Source organism: Prionailurus bengalensis, chromosome E1, assembly GCF_016509475.1.
Source record: "Prionailurus bengalensis isolate Pbe53 chromosome E1, Fcat_Pben_1.1_paternal_pri, whole genome shotgun sequence".
Lineage (NCBI taxonomy): Eukaryota > Metazoa > Chordata > Mammalia > Carnivora > Felidae > Prionailurus > Prionailurus bengalensis.
This window is the reverse complement of record NC_057347.1, coordinates 8,320,341-8,334,253: the sequence shown is the minus strand read 5'-3', so window position 1 is coordinate 8,334,253 and position 13,913 is coordinate 8,320,341.

The window sequence follows — 13,913 nt, the reverse complement described above, 5'->3', positions numbered from 1 at the left end:
ATACAGATATCAAGAACCGAAATAAAAATGGTCAGAATACTATCGCACAGCAGCCCCCCTGTCCTGAAATAACAACGTCCGCGTGCACCTACGAAATACAACACGGTTCTGGGGCTCCCGCCTATGAGCTGAAGGCCTCCTATTTGCATTCACGCTGGAATCGCACACTATCAAGCCGAATGGCAAAAATGCACGCCGGTAATTCAACAACGTCAATTCGCTTTTACCGAGCACGACGTTAAACAGCAAACGCCACCCCAGCAGGTCTAGAAACAAAGGGCCCCGGATTTTCACTTCGCACAGGGCCCCCAACGTCGTGTGGCTGGCCTCGGAGGGGGCTACCGGAAATGCCCCCACCTACTCACCCCCACACACATCTCCCCAGGACCACAGGCGCACAGGCGCCCAGGAGCTGAGAATTGCTTCTGGTGGAGATGTGACCCAACGGAAGATGCCAAGACTTCACTCCGCCGCCGGAATCCTGGCTGACTGACTGTTTCCAGACGGCCGGGCTGCAGGCAGGGAATGATAATGAGCAGTTCCTTTCTGAGGATGAGCTAAGTATGGGCAGGAAGGGTAATCATTAGCAGCTCCCTTGTGGATACACCAAGGCCAGCAAAAATGTCTGCAGACGAGTAATTTGGCTGGGCGTGTTTTGACAATAAACTCAAACCAGACAGAAGTGGGGCGGGGAGGGGAAGGGGAAGGTGGGAGGGAGAAGCCATGAACTTTACTGAAGAAAATAACTAGGCTTTTTCATGCTCGTCGTCTCCAGAGATGAGCAGCAGGGAGCAAGCATCCCTGTGGAGGAAATGTGGGATGATGGGAAACTCTGGGTGGGGTGTCAGACTCCGGGGAATCCCGTCCCAACTCTGCCGCTGACCAGCTGGGTGGCCCCGGGCAGTCCTGTCAGCCCCGCTGAGCCTCTGTGAACATCCTCCTAAGATTTCTGTAACCTTGAACTTAGTCATATGCCTAGGAGGGAGCGATTAAAAGGGGGGGGGGGCGCCCTGAGCGTCGCCCACCACCCTCTCCCCTTGCAGACTGGAGGCTGGCCAGGGTCACAGCCCTCTATTAAGGCATAAATGGGTCGATGTGCCTCGAGGCCAGTGAGACTGAGGAGGTGAGCCCTTCCCCAGGTGCCAGCGGGGAGGGGGCCAGATCGGAGGTCTAGCTCTATCAAGACACCTGCTGTGATTCCCGAAAACCTAAAGCTCATTTGGTTTTGAGCTCTAGCTGTCCGGACTCATTACCCACTTTTAGAAATCCACAGATTAACCAGGGTTGTAAGACACGTTGCTCAGGCGTAATCAGGTCAGTCCCCAGGGAACTGAAGAATGTAATCTAATATTTTTTGCAACTCGGTTCCTTGACAGGTGGCCTTCACGTCGACCGGCTCTGAACTCCGGTTCCAAAGAGTGCTGTTCAGGGGGACGTCTGTGCTTTCCGCCTTCTGTCTCTGCAGAGGATTGGCTTATGGGAGCCAGGAAACTCACTTTGGCGTGCGTCATTTATTTCTGCGGCCGCTACTTTCAAAGTAGAGATCTGAACCTCCTGTCTGAGAACCGATCAATCAAACACTGTTAACGAAGAACGTGCGAAGCTAAGAGGTTGTTTTCAAGACGATGGGCCATTGAGAAGAAGTCTGAAATAGTCTCTGTCCTAAAGCTGTGCTTCTCCATATATATATTTTTTTATCATTGCTCTCTTCAGGAGACACAATTAATTTAAACTCTAACAAAATAAAGAATAAGGAATACGATATTATCAGGTAAGTTTGAGGTTCGGAGGACCACCCATCACGGTACTATCTTAGGTGTTTTTCACACTTCCTGAGATCCAGTTTTCACCCTCTTGGGGGCAATACCGTTCTGATGGACAAAGCACGCACAAAGGACTCATCGGTCATCGGCAGGATCCAGGGGAGGCAGAATAGCATGATGATAAAAGTGTTACATTTTGTTCTATCCTGTTACTGAGGATCCACTGGAGAAAAGCATGAGACACACCTGTGCCCTTCCGGAGCGGTTTGCTTCTCTGTCCCTTAAGGAGGCTCTAAAATACGTAATAATCGGGGGCACCCGGGTGGCTCTGTCGGTTGAGCGTCGGACTTCAGCTCAGGTCGTGATCTCACAGTTCGTGGGTTTGAGCCCCATCCTGGGCTCACTGCTGTCAGCGAGGAGCCTGCTTTGGACCTTCTGTCCCCCTCTGTGTCTGCCCCTCTCTTGCTCACGCACTCTCTGTCTCTCGCTCTTTCTCAAAAATAAATGAAACATTAAGAAAATCTTTAAAATATGTAATGATCAGATTTTGCTTTTCACATTGGCATCGAGAAAACACGTGTGCAAGGACTAGACCATACTCACACGCCCGGGTGGCTCAGTCAGCTAAGTGTCCGACTTCAGCTCAGGTCATGATCTCATGGTTCGTGGGTTCGAGCCCCACATCGGGCTCTGTGCTGACGGCTCAGAGCCTGGAGCCTGCTTTGGATTCTGCGTCTCCCTCTCTCTCTGCCCCTCCCCTGCTCATGCTCTGTCTCTCTCTCTCTGTCTCTCAATGATACAGCAACATTAAAACAATTAAAAAGATAAATAAAAACATCAAAAAAAATTTTAATGTCCATGCATTAGCAACATTCTGTGCTCCACTGGATTTCCCTGTCCTCCTTTTGAATTCCTCCCCATTCTTTCCTTCTTCTAGGTTTTTATTTCATTGTGTATGTTCTTGTAAGCTTTCTTAAAACATTTCTGGAATACAATTGCACTGCTAGGTATTGAGCCAAAGGATAAAAAAAATGCTGATTTGAAGGGGCACATGCACTCCCATGTTTATAGCAGCACTATTGACAAGAGCCAAAGTATGGAAAGAGCCCAAATGTCCATCGGTGGCTGAATGGATAAAGAAGATGTGGTATATATATACAATGGAGTATTAGTCGGCAATCAAAAAGAATGAAATCTTGCCATTTGCAACTACGTGGATGGAACTGGAGGGTATTATGCTAAGTGAAATTAGTCAGAGAATGACAAATATCATAGGAACTCACTCATATATGGAATCTGAGATACAAAACAGATGAACATAAGGGAAAGGAAACAAAAACAATATAAAACACAAAGAGGGACAAAACATAAGAGACTCTTCATAGAGAACAAACGGAGGGTTACTGGAGGGGTTGTGGGTGGGGGGATGGGCTGAATGGGCGACGGGCATTAAGGAGGACACTTGTTGGGATGAACACTGGGTGTTATATGCAGGGGATGAATCCCTGAAAAAAATGTTCTGGAATAAGACAATTAATAAGTAAGTAAACTAAACAATATGTTCATAATTATACATACGTAAGTACATAATATAGAGATAACCTGAGAGGAACGCTTTCAAAAAGACATTGCTTAAGTATGAAATTGCAATTAAAAAACATTAGCATTTACAACAGCTTATAAAAAGGTAGAAGAGTTAGGGGTAAATTTAACCAAATTTGTGCAAGACGTTGACTTTAAAGAATTTACACAACAAAAAAAAAAACCACAAAAAATTTACACAACATTGCTGAAAGAGAATAAGGAAGACGTGGGCAGCAAGGCTCAATATTATTAAGACAGAAATGATTCCCACGTTGATTTAAAGACTCCACACAATCCCAATTAAAAGCATATCAGGCATTTTTTTCTGTTGGCATGTCGGATCTTAATTTGATATAAAATGCAGAAGAGCTAGAATAACCTAAAGAACTTTGAAAAATAACCAAACGGCACTACCAGATTTCAATATTTGCCCTAAAAACTACAGTAATCGCGAGAGTATGTATGAATGCAAGGGTAGAAATATATATTAGTGAGACAGAATAGAGCCCAGAAATAGACCCAAATACAGGTGGCCAATTGATCGTAAGTAAAATTACCAAGGTGCTTTATTGGGGTAAAGATCGTTTTTTTTCGGCAAACAGTACTGGCACGATTAGCTATTCACAAGCCAAAAAATAAATAGGTAGATTGAATCGGGGATTGATAGATAAATATCAGCACTTCCTTCAACCATGCTTAAAAATGGACCCAAAATGGGGGTGCACGGGTGGCTCTGTCGGTTGAGTGTCCGACTTCGTCTCAGGTCATGATCTCACGGTTTGTGGGTTCAAGCCCCGCGTCAGGCTCTGGGCTGACAGCTCAGAGCCCGGAGCCTGCTTCGGATTCTGTGTCTCCCTCTCTCTCTGCCCCTCCCCCGCTCTTGCTCTGTCTCTCTCAAAATAATAAACATTAAAAAAAATTTTTTTTAAAGAACTCAACATGAATCACAGAATGAAAGAGCAAAAGCAACAACTTTAGAAAAAAATAGGAGAAAATCTTCGCCTTCCAAAAAAGCACAAATCATATACGAAAGCACACTGGTAAATCAGGCTTCGACGCTCAAGAAAACAAAAAAGCAAACCACAGGCTTGCTTTGTTTTAGTAACATTTGGACACTCAGGCATTGCTGGTAGAGGAACGTATCGGGCTTTGGAAAACAGTTACAGTTAAATTCTTGTAAAGTCAAACGTACACTTATCATTCCCCAGCAATTTCTTTCCTAGGCACCTCCCTAAGGATCGGGGAGAGGGGTGGGGATGAAAACACGCGCACGCAAGCCCATGAAAGTTCAAACCAGCTTTATTTAGGGTCGCCTGGGTGCCTCAGTCCGCTGAGCATCTGTCTGTTGATCTCAGCTCAGGTCTTGATCTCAGGGTCATGAGTTCAAGCCCTGCATTGGGCTCCAAGCTGAGCTAATATAATATAATATAATATAATATAATATATATATATTATGTTCATTTATAATAGCCCAAAGAGGGAAACAAATGCCTACCAACTGGTGCATAGGCGAGCAAACTGAGAAATGGCCAGGTGTCTTGGACCTACACCTGCCGATAGTGTACGAGAAGCCCCATGTGTGTTCCGTGTTCTCGAAGAGATCTGCGGAAGGACTGAGCCCCGGTTGCTCACGACAGGAGCCTGTTCTTCAGCTCACCTCGCATGGTCTCTCTTCCTGGCCTCGTCTCTCTTCTCGGCCTCCCACACTCCCTCCCTGCCAGCACATCCTGGATCACGCCCCCAAATGTACATGCACTTAGGTCTTGGTCTCAGGATCTGGGGCGATTTCATCCCAAACGGTTCTGCTCGGTCGGGAGTTTGGATTTGGTTTCAAAGCATCCTTCATTCGCTAACTACCCCTAAGGGAAATCTGAATAGCTTTTCAAATGGCCTGTGGCTTTGGTCACCATAAAGATCGAAGCCCCAAGGTGACACGTGGGGGCCATATTTTACCGGCTTTGGCATAGATGGAAATCTGCCACTGTAACCAGGACTTTGGAACCCTTCCCTGCTGTCCCCATACTTGTGACTTGAGACATGCCAAGGCTAACACTGGGAAGGAAGCAAGCGGTATGTTCCTCCTTCCCCTGGAGAAAAATGGTCTGTCTTTCACTGGGCACCGTTGTAGACAGATATTCATTATGACTCCTTAAATATTTAAAATTCGTTAAGTATTGGGGCGTCCGGGTGGCTCAGTTGGTTAAATGTCCGACTTCGGCTCAGGTCATGATGTCACAGTTTGTGAGTTCGAGCCCCGCACTGGGGTCACTACGGTCAGTGCAGAACCCACTTCGGATCCTCTGTCTCCCTCTCTCTCTTCCCACCCCCCGTCCCCACTCTCACACCTTCTATCTCTCTTTCAAAAATAAATAAACATTTAAAAATAAATAAAACCTTTTAAGTATCTACTATGGGCCTGGCACTCTGCTAAAAGAGAAGATCAGTCTAGCAGGCAAGACGAAGCAAAACATAAAGCATGTAATGAGGCACGGGGTACTAACCCCCGTATTCAAGGGAGGATTGGGAGTGGGGGCCAGGGCCTCTGAAATGATGCTTAAGTTGAGTTTTGAAGGGCAGATAAGAACTTACCAGATAGGGAAAGGGCAGGAAGGGGCAGCCGGGTGGCAGGAAGAGTGTGTACAAAAGCACAGAGTGGCCGGGAGCAGGGGACATTCAGTCATGCACCTTCTGCAGAGTGGCGGGAGGGGACAGGTTTTGTTAGGATCAGCAAGCAGGACAGGAGAATACAGCCTGCTTAGGATTTGCTCTTTCCCTCTCTCTCTGCTCCCCCCTCTCGGCCAAATAAACATCTAAAAAATTGTCTCTAAAAAAAAAAGAGTGAATGGGACCATACAATCAAATGAAGAGAGAGCTCTGGAGATAAACTCAAAACACCCAGGTTCTAGTCCCAGAACTCTGGTCTCTACCATTTTCTAACTGTGTGTCATTGGGCAAGAATCTCAGCTTTGCATCAGTCAAGTAGGGGTCATGATCCCTGCCCGGCTGACCTCAACAGGTGCTTGTAAATATCAAATATGTAATGTACATGGAAAGCAGTTACAAGGGGCAAAATACTTACAAAGCTATGTTTTAATTAAGGAAGTCGACCAATGGGCAGAAATTGATGGTCAGGTAATTTACAAGAGATGCATTGAAAAACCTGTTCAAGTTGCATAATGTCCAATGTTCCAGGACACCAGTTTTCTATTCTGCCATTAAAAATGTTTCTTCTGGGGGCGCCTGAGTGGCTCAGTCAGTGGAGCCTCCGACTTCGGCTCAGATCATGATCTCGCGGTTTGTGAGTTCAAGCCCCTCGTCGGGCTCTGTGCTGACAGCTCAGAGCCTGGAGCCTGCTTTGGATTCTGTGTCCCACCCCCCCCCCTCCCCGCCCTCCCTTGCTCACACTCTGTGTCTCTTTGTCTCTCAATAATAAATAAAAAAAAATTATATAAAAAAAAGAAAATGTTTCTTCTGCTAGTTCTTCACACTATGACCAAGGCATGGCAGGTGACCCCTTTGCTTCTAAGACAGACCTTGGAAGACCCTCGGGGAGTGTGGGAGAAGGGGAAGAATCCTTGCCATAAAGCAAGTTGAAAAAGCCTGGACCCTCACCTAAGTGAGGATTTCATCCTTAGAGCCCCAGTGAAACAGTACAAGCAAATCTAGGATTGGAAGTGAAATCTCCAACTCCCCCCACCACGGGAAAAGCGCTCCTCGGATGGTCTTTGAGCTGTCAACACTTCAATCAGAGATGGAGAATGGCGTGTCAGTTCCATCCTTTGATTTGTAAACATTTATCCAGCACCAACTATATGCCAGACACACATTTGGAACGCTTCACCAGGATGTAATCCTGGAACAACTATTTGGCAAAGAGCGAATCCTCAACCCCATCCCTCCTCAGTTCTCTTTAAAAGCCCATCTCTGCCCCGCTCCCATTTGCATTCATTCATTCACACATTCTTGCATTCGACACCTGCAGGCTCCGTTTTAGGTTTGTGGCAGGTGCACAAATGATTAAGAACCTTCCTTTGTCAACGAGAAGGTCACAGGACAGCAGGGTCGACGAGGCGTACAGATGAACAATTATAGGGCAACCCAGGAAACCAGTGGTGTGGGAGAGGGGCAAAACTGTTAGGGGAGGCCTGGGGCAGGACAGATGACCACCAGCTGGGGGTTTTACCAGTTCCTGGGGCGGGGGGAAGAGTCTGGAATAGAATTTGGCAGGGAGAAGAGAGCGTTCTCACTCCCCTTGTCTGAATCAGCCTGTGAGACTGAGCTAAGTTTTCTGGACAAGGTCAGTGAGGGAGCTATGGGTGGGGGGGTCCCTTCTACGAGATACCAAGAATCTGACCTCGCACCCCCTCTCGTGCAATGGGATGGGATTTCTTTCTCGGGTCTCTTGCGAAGGCATGAAAACACGGTGCCTGGTTCCTTGATCCTTGGGAAGGAGGCGTTGATTTTTTTTTTCAACGTTTATTTATTTTTGGGGGGACAGAGAGAGACAGAGCATGAACGGGGGAGGGGCAGAGAGAGAGGGAGACACAGAATCGGAAACAGGCTCCAGGCTCTGAGCCATCAGCCCAGAGCCCGACGCGGGGCTCGAACTCACGGACCGCGAGATCGTGACCTGGCTGAAGTCGGACGCTCAACCGACTGCGCCCCCCAGGCGCCCCAGGAGGCGTTGATTTTTAATGGGATGACAGCAGTGTTTCCGTCTGCATGTCTGAAATCCCCTCCTCTCGGACCCTCCGATGTCATCCTTGGGGAAAAAAAACTGAGGGCTTCTGGAGAGAAGGACGGCATGATCTCTCGCTTCACAGACCCACTTCCGGTTTCTGCATTCACCCTCGTTCATTCAGTAACCATCCGTTGAGCGCTCAGAGAGAATGACCGGGAAAGTAAAGAAGCAGATATGGACTCCTTGAGCTGGTCCGAGAAGGCCCTCCAAGGAAGGCGCGTTTCAGATGAGCCCTGAGTGATGACTGGAAGCCATGTGACGATGAGAAATTCCTTCCTGTGGCTGAGGAATCTGGCTTCTCGTGCGCCCCACTTTCCTTACCCTGGAACTGGAGACAACAATGCCACCTTCACAGGGTTACAAAAACCAAAGTGGACGACACCTGAGAGTTCTAGCATCTGATGCTCCAAGCTCTCCCTGGGCTTCAGATACAGACCTCACACTCCGAAGGTCGGGAATGTAATTCCTCCTTGACACGTTAAGCAGATACTGGAAAATACTCAGACATTTTACATGCACACCTCCACCCCTATAAAAGACAGGATCCAGGAAGTGCCAAGTTGGACTCCCTCTCTTTTTGATGATTCGAGAACTTGCTGGGTGATCCCTGATGAAGTCGTGTGTGTGTAATTGAAAACAGCTTTTTATACATACCTAGGAGACGAAGAAGGTCTGGGTAATGATGGAGGTAAGGAGAAGAAGGATTTCCCAGGGCCAAGGGCATTTCTGTTCTTTCGCAGGACGAGGATTGCAGAAAAGGAGAAAGTGGGAGTTCTGGGAACTTTTATTTGGTAGGATTTCTGACCCACAAGTATGGGAGCAACAGGTTGAGCTGATCTTGATGAAGACGGGTAAGGAAGACAGCAGGGTAGGCTCTGGGAGCAAGAAAGGGCTGATGCCAGAAATACGTCCTCAGGGGAAGCATAGGACATGTTTCCGAGCTCCATCACGCTGCCTGAGCATAACTGCCTCACTCTGCGACCCACTAGCTCTGTGGCCTTCCTTAGGCAAGTTACTGACAACCGGGAGGTCCCACGCAGCACTGAGGACTTGCCCGAGCCCTGCGTTAAGAGCCTTGCCCGTACTTTAGCCTGGCTGTTTAGTCAACCATGTCCCTAGAGGTGGCCCCAGCTCCCGTGCTGAGTCTTTGCTCAAGAGAAAGCAACGCTTCCATAGTACCCAAAGCCATCTACAGATTTTACGCACTCCCTCTCCAAATGCCAACAGCAGTTTTCACAGCACTAGAGCAAACAGTCCTAAAATGTGTATGGAATCACAAAAGAGTAGCCAAAGCAATCTTGAAAACTGCAAGCTGAAGGCATCACAATTTCAGATTTCAAGTTATGTTACAAAGCTGCAATAATCAAAACGGTCCTGGCACGGAGATAGACACATAGGTCAGTGGGACAGGATAGAAAGCCCAGAAATAAGCCCCTGTCGTTATGGTCAATTAATCTTTGACAAAGGAGGCACGCATACACAATGGGAAAAAGACGGTCTCTTCAACAAGTGGTGCTGGGAAGACTGGACACCGACCTGCAGAAGAACGAAACGGGACCACTTTCTTACACTGCACACAAATATAAACTCAAAATGGATTAGACCTTAAAGGTGAGACCTGAAACCACAAAAATCCTAAAAGAGCACAAGCAGTAATTTCTCTGACGTTGACGGTAACAACACTTTTCTAGATAAGTCTCCTGTGGCAAAGGAAATGAAAACAAAAATAAACTACGGGGACTGCATCAAAATAAAAAGCTCCTGCACAGCTGAGGAAACAATCAACAAACCTAAAAGACAACCTTCTGAATGGGACAAGATGTTTTCAAATGGCGTAGCGGATAAAGGGTTAGTATCCAAAATATATAAAGAACTTCTACAACTCCACATCAAAACCCCACGAATAATGCAGTTAAAAATTGGCTAAAGACATGAACAGGCATTTCTCTAAAGAAGACATCCAGATGGCCAGAAGACACACGAAAAGGTGTTCAACATCACCCACCATCAGGGAAACGCAAATCAAAACCACGAGATATCACCTCATACCTGTCAAAATGGTTAAAGTCAAAATCGCAAGAAACAGTAAGTGTTGGCAAAGATGTGGACAAAGGGGAACCCTCATGCACTGTTGGTGGGAATGCATACTGGTGCAGCCAATGTGGAAAACAATATGGAGGCTCCTTAAGAAATTAATAATAGGATTATCAGGGGTGCCTGTGTGGCTCCATCAGTTAAGCATCCAGCTCTTGATTTAGGCTCACGTCATGATCTCACAATTTGTGGGATCAAGCCCCATATCGGGCTTTGGACTAACTGCACAGAGCCTGCTTGGGATTCTGTCTCTCCCTCTCTCTGGGCCCCTCCCGGCTTGCATGCACACAAATGTACACACACTCTCTCTCCAAACAAATAAATAAACACTTAAAAATAAAATTACCAAGGACACTTGGGTGGCTCAGTCATTTAAGCACCCAACTTCAGCTCTGGTCATGATCTCTTGGCTTGTGGGTTCAAGCCCCATGTTGGGCTCTGTGCTGACAGCTCAGAGTCTGGAGCCTGCTGTGGATTCTGTGTCTCCCCCTCTCTCTCTTTGCCCCTCCCCTCCTCACACACTCTCTCTCTCAAATAAATAAATAAACATTAAAAAAAATAAATAATAAAATTACCATAAGATTCAGTAATTCCACTACTGGGTATTTACCCAAAGAATACAAAAACATGAATTGGAAAATTTATATGCAACCCTATGTTTACTGCAGTATTATTTACAACAGCCAAATTATGGAACCAGCCTAAGTGCCCACTGACAGATGAATGGATAAAGAAGATGGGATGTATGTATATACCGTGGAATATTACTCAACCATAAAAAAGAATGAAATCTTGCCATCCACAATGACATGGCTGGATGTGAGCTTATTTCATTATGTTAAATCAAATAAGTCAGTTAAAGAAAGATAAACGCCATATGATTTCACTCATATGTTGAATTTAAGAAACAAAACAAGGGGGGGAAAAGTGACAAACCAAAAGCGTGCTCTTAACTACAGAGAGGGGAGGTGGGTGGGGGGGGTGGGGGAAAGCAGGCGATGGGGATCAAGGGTGCACCCGTCAAGATGAGCAGCGGGTGTCATTTTCCATTTCCCTTTAGCTGCCCGTCCTGATTTTCTACCCCCTTTTCACTTCCCCACAACCATTAAAAAAATTTTTTTAATGTTTATTTTTGAGAGAGAGAGAGAGAGCATGAGCAGGGGAGGGGCAGAGAGAGAGGGAGACACAGAATTGGAAGCAGGCTCCAGGCTCTGAGCTGTCAGCACAGAGCCTGACGCGGGGCTCGAACTCACGGACCGCGAGATCGTGACCTGAGCCGAAGTCAGACGCTTAACCGACTGAGCCACCCAGGCGCCCCACCCATGGCCCCCTTTTTGTGCTCCCTGCTCTCCCTTTAAAAACCTCAGCCTTAGGTTGAGTTCAATTGCCACTGAGTTTCCCCGTGCTATTGCAGCAGTCTGAATAAAATCTGTCTGACGGCCTTTAACAAGCGTCTGGTGCTGCTTTTCTTGGATGTCACTCAACGTTGCTGAATGAGTTTCCTCATGTGAAAGCTGGACATCATGACAGCACTTGGATATAGCACAGCAAAATGAGAAATAAATTCTAAGGAATCCCATAATACAGTGCACACAACGGTATCTGGTCCGTGTCCTAACTCGCACACATTAGCTGGAGTCCTTGTTACGGCTGTCATCATGGCGGCAAGGGCAGACATCTTGACGGGGGACGTTGTTTGGCCACTCGTTCAACCTGGCTCAGAAGAGCTCAAAGATCGCCAGCCTGTGGTTGGCAGGGTGCCTGAGTGCAACAGAGAAGCACATGGAGGGTCTGGTCCCACACGGCGTCTCCCTGGGCCGAGGGGGTTGGCCTCGTCCGTTGTTCCCCAGGAATGCCAGCTCTCCCACCAGCACGCCATGATAGCACAGAGCCTAGCCGGCTACAGTGGAATGAAGTGATTACATCCCGTGTCCCTGCCCAGAGGTTGAATGTCCTCACCATCCCTCAGAAGACACTGGAGTTCATTGACCCAACAATTTAAATCGTTAGCAATTAAGGACGTGAGCTCTTTTCCTCTGAACTGCCTGCTCTGTGAAGTATGAGGTGAAAATCTGGCTGGCTGAGGGGACAATGACTCTGCTTCTCAATAATGAATGACCCTGGAGCCAACAGATTTTGTGTCTTCAAATCCCAGGGGACTAAGCTTCAATAGATGCCTTACATGCATGTTCACAGACCTCCCCAGAGCTAGCAAGGTGATAAAAGGGCGAAGAATTCTCTTTCATCATCCAAAAGATCCATAGGAAACTGTGAGTCCCTTCTTCCAGAAAGCAGAAAGAAGAATAATGTGACATTTATGCATGCCATTTGTGAAAGTATAGGTGGCCTCTACTCAATAAGCCAGAAAATCAGAAAAATAAAATCCTGTGATAGCTTTGGGGTCCTTACTCCTTACCTGGCTAAGCCGTGTGAGAAGAACATTCTAGGCAGAGGTATATGCATTCTGAGCTGTCTCTATTAACACATCATGAAACTTCCTTCTTAATGCCTGTCTTTAAAAAAAATTTTTTTTTAATGTTTATTTATTTTTGAGAGAGAGACAGAGACAGAGAGAGAGCGTGAGCAGGGGAGGGGCAGAGAGAGAGGGAGACACAGAATTGGAAGCAGGCTCCAGGCTCCGAGCCATCAGCCCAGAGCCTGCTTAGGATTCTCTCTCTCTCTCTCTCTCTCTCTCACCACCCCTCCCCTGCTCGTGTTCTGTCTCTCAAATTAAATAAATAAACTATAAAAAAAATAGAGTCTCCATCTCTTGCCAAGACATTTCACTTGTATCTCTTTGGGCTTGAAGACCCTCCACGGCGTTATGCGAAGGGAAATGAGCCAGACCCCAAAGGTGCTATTACACTTGTATGGGACACGTAGAGTGGCCACCTTCATAGGAAGTGGATTATGAGTTGGGGCTGGAGGCAGAGGAGAATAAAGGGTTAGTGCTTCACGGGTACAGAGTTTCTTTGTCATAACGAAAACCTCCTGGCGATGGATGGTGGGGATGCTTGCAGAACACTGTGAATGACCTTGAATGTCACTGAACTCCATGCTGAAAATTGATCAAAATGTTCAATTTTATGTTATGTGCATTTTGTCACAATTTTATTGTTTTTTTTTATTTTTTTAAGTTTATTTTGATTTATTTTGAGAGAGAGAGAAAAAGAGAGCGAGAGAGAGCGCAGGGGAGGGGCAGAGAGCGAGGGAGACAGAATCCCAATCTCCATCGCGGATGGAGAACAGGGCAGAGGGTCAGGGTGGAGGCAGGAGGCAGCCGGGCTTTGGGGGGGAGGGAGCAGGAAGAGAAGAGGTAAAGCCAACTTCCGGGGGGTCTGCCGTGTTCTAGCACTTTCTGATTCTCTCACGTGAATTGCACTCGGGCTCAGCAACCTCTGGGGGGTGGGGGTGGGAAGGAAGTTGGATGAGTTTCATGAACTCTCCCATGCCTGGACAGGACAGTCGAGCTCTGAACCCTCAGCCGCTCCCTCACACAGGGTCATGTTGCCCCTACAAGTCTGGACTCAATTAAATTCGTCCAGGCACCCACTGAAACCGACAACCACCCTATCTTCCAAGATAAAGTTTGCCGGCAAATAAATGGCTTCTGCTCTGTCCCACGGACTCAACTCTCTGACATTTACAATAACAGATTAAGTCTGCGGCCAATGAACTTTAACCATTTTTCTGGTTTGTTTGCTTCAGGCGGAACCAGACCCTTCTCTCCT